The 5765-nt window shown below is 50.0% G+C and overlaps 1 non-coding gene across 1 annotated transcript; it reads left to right on the plus strand.

Annotated features, from left to right (window-relative positions):
• The first annotated feature begins 5446 nt into the window (after positions 1 to 5446).
• Trnal-uaa (transfer RNA leucine (anticodon UAA)) lies at positions 5447 to 5530 on the plus strand. The gene has a single exon. It is a non-coding gene; the product is annotated as a tRNA-Leu (tRNA).
• Positions 5531 to 5765: the final 235 nt, after the last annotated feature.

Genomic DNA, 5765 nt, shown 5'->3' on the forward strand with positions numbered 1-5765 from the left:
ACAGAATGCACAAATCCAAGAGCAGAACGCTCATATCATAGGCCTAATGAACAAGATAGAACAGATGGTCTCAAAATCAGGTCAGGGTGCAGCACCCAAGATGCAATGGTTCTGCTCCAGAAGCTGGTCGTCAAGAAGGCCACAAGGAACAGCCCCAGGGTGATCTTGGCCCTCGACCTGAAAGGCGCATTTGAAAATGTCACGCATGCAAGCATTCTAACAAACCTCAACGGAACGAAGTGTGGCACCCGCAAATTCGGATACATCAAGAACTTCCTGGCCTCCCGAACGGCACAAATCTCGGTGGGCAATGAGAAGTCGGAACCTATTGAGCTAGGTGAACATGGCACCCCTCAAGGGGCAGTCCTGTCACCACTTCTCTTTTATCTGGCTCTCTTACCTCTGCCACGCCTCTTCGACCAAATAGAAGTGATCGGGCACGCTTTTTACGCGGACGACATTACAATATGGACGAAGCGAGCGGGCTCCGACGGCTGGATAGAGGAGACCCTCCAGACGGCAGCGCTGATCGTACGCGAGTACGCAAAGACCTGCGGACTGTTGCGAACCAGGGTAGCGTGGTCGAAGTGAACCGTATTTGGTGTCGTGCCGGGGCAGTCATAATGACGAAGTTGAAGGAGAATAAAACTTATATGTAAGTATTTACATCTCCGTATCAGAGAACGAGCAGTGCGCTCCTGCTCGCAAGAGATTCAATAGGCGCGTTGGGTCCGTTCCGTTTCACCCTTTTTCCTCGGCTGACATCCGGACGCACCAATTACAAAATTCATGGTGCTGATAGTAGTGCTCCCACGCACAAACACACACACGCACACACACGAGCGACACGCTCCCCTCTTGCGCAGGTGAGCGTTAGGTTTCCGCCGCCATGGCAATCCGCCTGGCGTCGAGACCCCTTTGTCCTGCTGATGTTGCACCACCGGGAAGACGTCTTGCTTTCCTCTGTCGTAATATTCGTCAGTTGGCTCGTAGAACACAGCTCCAGCGTCGTCAGATACCCCACAAAAGGGCATGACAATGATGCGCAGGCACACCGTCTGAGCTTGCAGTGCGGGGCCTCAAGCAATGCTATTGTCAGCACCGCCGCTGGCTGGTTGGCTCTTGAGGGGCCCCGAGGTCACCGAAAGGGCATTGTCAAGTAGCCGCATAGTTTGACACTGTGAACACGCCGGGTCGTGGAAAGTCGATGAGAGAAGACCGGCAGCAGGTTTTTGGGGGTTCACCCGAGCGCAGAAGACGGGTTGCGTAACAACATCGCAACAGGACTTAGCTGCACGGCGCAAAAGTCGGAGCTCCTCGTGGTCCAACCCGGCAAACCCCGCAAGACGCCCCCATCAGACATCTCCATCCACATCGAAGACCCAGAAATCAAACCGACAGACAAATTTCGTATCCTCGGGATAATTCTACAACACAACGGAAAGGCACACGCTGCCGTCGATAAGACAAAGAACAGCGCGGAAAAGATCCTCGCAATGCTGCGAAGAGTATCCACCAGGAATAGGGGCCTGAAAGAAGAAGACGCCCTCTGGCTGGTGCAAGCGTTCATTATATCCAGAATCACATACACTACCCCCTATCTTGACCTCAATAAGACCCAGAAGTCTACACTCGACACCATCATCCGAAAGGCCACCAAACAAGCCCTAGACATACCAATATACTCGTCGATCCAGCGCTTACAGGCCATTGGCATGCACAACACGGTTGACGAGCTCATCGAGGCCCATCTATCCAACCAGCGTCTCCGCCTGAGCCAAACAATCCACGGCCACGCGGTGCTGGACAAGGTAGGCTGTCGCAAAGAACAAGCAACGATAAAGGCCTCCTTACCAACAGAGTGGGAGAGGTCTACAAACACTAAGCCCCTACCCCGGAACAAGTCCCCGGGTAAGGATGACGGAAGGAGACAAGCTCGTGCCAAGGCGATGTCCCAGCTATTACGTCAAGACACCGGAGTGCTCTACGTAGATGCCTCACTTGCTAAAGGAAGCAACCGCGCGGCGGTGGTGGTCACCGACGAATAACGGCTGGTCACCAGCGGTGCGGTGAAGACCAAGGGCCCAACGACGGCCGAGGTGGCCATATCCCTGGCGCTCGTCAAACCGGGCGTCGAGGTAGTGGTTACCGACTCGAAAAGAGCGTACGGCGGCTTCAGAAAAGGGGTGATCTCCTCATAGGCAGTCGCAATTACGTCCAAGAGTAGGGCACCGGGGTGAGCCATAGAGCTCACGTGAGTCTGCCCATGCAAAGGTGGCCAGCAACGTTATCGCGGACTACCACGCCCGAGCAATGACCCTCCGGGCAGGGCAGGACACCGGCACCCCAACCCCGTTGCTCACATATAAAAAGATTACACATGAGTACAGAGAAGAACGGTATACCCTCCCTGAGCCTCATCGCACCCTGACCAGGGACCAGCAAACCATAATCAGGCGAATTCAGGCGGGGTCGCTTGCGCACCCCGTCCTACTACACAAATTCCATCCAGAACCAGAACGAGAGGAGTACAAATGCCTATTCTGCACAGAGAACGTTTGCACTCTTGCACACGCTATCGCAGAGTGCACTAAACTCAAGACACACATACCTCCCCCCCCCTTCTCCCCCCCCCCCCCCCCACCCCACTCCACGAGCGATGGAGACCTTGCGGGCCAGCCTCGCCCTGCCGAGCCAGCTTGCACTGGTGTCCAGGGGCTAGGAGTCGCTGGCCGCATACGGGTTCAGAGACAAGTGAACTGCCCCGTCCAGCGTCTGAAGACACCGTCGTTTCGAGCTGAAAATAAAGTTTTACTACTACTCCTTTTGTTTACCGCCGGAACAGCTACACGGTGCTCCTATGCGGTTCAGCCACAGCTCCCGCGCTCCAGTTACTTCTGACGGGACCTGTACAGGACCGATTAGAAGTGAACTGAGCATGGGGGCGGTGGCCGGAAAAGCTCAGTCACCTAGGCTAGATTTTTATAACAGCCTAAGCGTCGCGGCATCGCCGCGCCGCGAAATAAGGCCGACGGAAACCGAGCGCATTTGACGCGGTCTTGTAAGCCCCAATTACGGTTCTCTCTGATTGGGGCGTTTCGATGCTGCATAGTGCTAACATGCGAGCTATTCATTTTATCAACCTCTCTTTAAAACGTAATTGACAACATCCCGAAACGTGCGGTGTAGCGGGCAATTCGCAGAAAACATGTTATGTGACACAGGCACCAGCAAGGCACGGTCCTACTTACCGTGCCTTGCTAATACAATATCCAGGATGCTAAATTGGCTTCTTGGATATAGCTAGAGCTCGCTTCGTATCCCCTAAGCGTCGAGGCTATGTAATAAACGCAAAAACAACAACAAGTAAAATTTTCGCTTTAGTTGTTGAATTTCGCACTGAATAAGCATTTTCTGCCTCACAAGTGCTCATGGTACTATAAAACACTTCATATTGTGAATAAAATAATGTAGTATATGTCTTTATTACACCTTCATTTAGCACCGCTTGGTATCTACAAAACGTATCGGAAAATTAGACGCTTATCGACTGCTTGCTTGTAGGGTTTAACGCGCCGACGCGACGCAGGCGATGAGGCGCGCCGTAGTGGAGGGCTCCGGATTAATTTCGACCACCTGGGAATCTTTAGCGTGCGCCGAAATCTCGTACACAGGGGCGTTTTTGCTTTTCGCCTCCATCAGAAAAGCGGCCACCGCGGCCGGATGCTTATCGACTGACTGAAGAATTTGTTCCTTTAGGTGTTAACGTATTTGTATTTGAAGGGTTCAACAACCTAATCCAGGCTATGCAGATGATGCACTCGTTTTGGGAAGAAGGCCGCGCTCACATTGTACCTGTGGAACGGTTCACCACGTTCGTTCCTCGTGTGTGCGCGTGTGCCTGTGTTTTCATGCCTCCCTTTGGTATTTTTTACTGCTGATCGAAAACCGCGCTCTAAAATGTTGTCCGCGCTGAGTGAGTGCGCACACACATGATTTCCTTTTTTCTTTCGTATTATTTTTCACCGTGGGCTGTTGACTGCCATACCAGGCAACATTATAAGCCGAATAACCTTGACACGTGGACGTATTCTGTGTTTTTTTTCTTGCATTCACTTGTTTTCATCATTGCCACATTGATGTTTGTTCACCCATTCCCTTCCCCATCCCCACGCAGCTTCATATCCTTCCCTATCCAGATGTTTAGACCGCATTTCGCCACCATGGTGTAAAACTTATCGCGCACCATTTTTCCATCTCCCTCGTCGGCTCCCTAAACATCATGATAAATGGTCACAAGCAACATTAGATGAGTAACTTGCTTTGCCACCTTCTCATGTCCTTATACGTTGCGTAATAAATGTCTTGAACTCAATAAAATGTGCGTACAAGCTCCACCAGCACCTAGCAGATACCTGCACGATAAGATTAGAAGTAATTTCGTTTCCCCCACAATTCAGGACTGATCATTTTTGACGTGTCTAAGAGCGGTGTGTCCGAGTTATCATGCTGCAAGCTTTAGAAAATGTGAAACGGCCTCCGTGAATCAGTCTAATTGTAAGATGTCGGATGACTGCTCACACGACACACAACACTTTTTTTTCCTCTTTTTTTTTTGCATTTTCTTGGGATATTGCGACAGTGTTGGTTTTCCTCAACAGTAGACTATGACACGTAAACGAAGGGACAAGCCGTAGGCAAACTGAGAAATTTAAGGTCATGGGAGAGACGTTATAAGTTCGTTGAAAAACAGTTTGCGCGCACTGTAGGCAGAGCAGAATCTGATGTAGCGACAACAATGCCCACGGTACGCAAACAAAGCATTGCCGGGTGACAACACACACACCGAAGGCTTTTTCCCGCTGTGAAAATTCTCCTCGTATGGCCAACGCATTGTTTTCTGTGTCACCCCACCAAAGCTCGAACGTGAAGACTTTTCTGTAAAACAAGCTTCCATAATGACTCATGGTTCTCCGCTAACGGTAATTAAAAAATATATATAAACAAATGCAAGGCATTTTGAGAAACACCAAATATGTTACCGAAAGTAATATATTATGATGAGAACCGTTACGTCCTCAGGCGACCATTTCCTCCCAGGAAACGATCAGTTAATTGGCGCGTTCACCATCGAGAACGTGCGGTACGTATATTGAATTTATTAGAAACAAAACTGCAATGTGATCCCATAAATCTCAAGCCTACTTATTGAACGACTGAACGACTGCTTTCAAATGAGCAAAGATAAAAACAGAGGTCTTCAAGCACATGGGCTTGATTGCGTGGCCGACTGATATGCATGCATGCATATCAGTCGGCCACACATTCAAGCTACGCCTGTTCAAAGTTCGCGCTACATTCACGGAGTTCTTTGACTCCATCTTGTTGCTACGGGTGCGTCTGCAAATTCTACATATGGAACTCAGCTGTGCAAGGGGTCGTTGAAGTCAGGATGGCCGAGTGGTCTAAGGCGCCAGATTTAAGCTCTGGTCCTCGAAAGAGGGCGTGGGTTCGAACCCCACTTCTGACATATTTTTTTAGTTTTTCTAAGCATCGTATTGCTTCTCGGGTACGTATACTTTGGAGACTGAACGGCCTCCCCGCAGAAATTGTATGCGCATATCACACTTTTATGCATACCACCCTCAAATGTTCCCTTTTAAATAATTGGAATAACGAAACAAATCAATTGCAAAACCAAACCTACACATCGCTGTACGTCAAACTCAATTTCGCACGTTTGTACGTTCCCGTAATATTCTAGT

Source organism: Haemaphysalis longicornis, unplaced genomic scaffold, assembly GCF_048455015.1.
Source record: "Haemaphysalis longicornis isolate Haplotype H1 unplaced genomic scaffold, Haemaphysalis longicornis Haplotype H1 scaffold_9, whole genome shotgun sequence".
In the NCBI taxonomy this organism is placed as follows: domain Eukaryota; kingdom Metazoa; phylum Arthropoda; class Arachnida; order Ixodida; family Ixodidae; genus Haemaphysalis; species Haemaphysalis longicornis.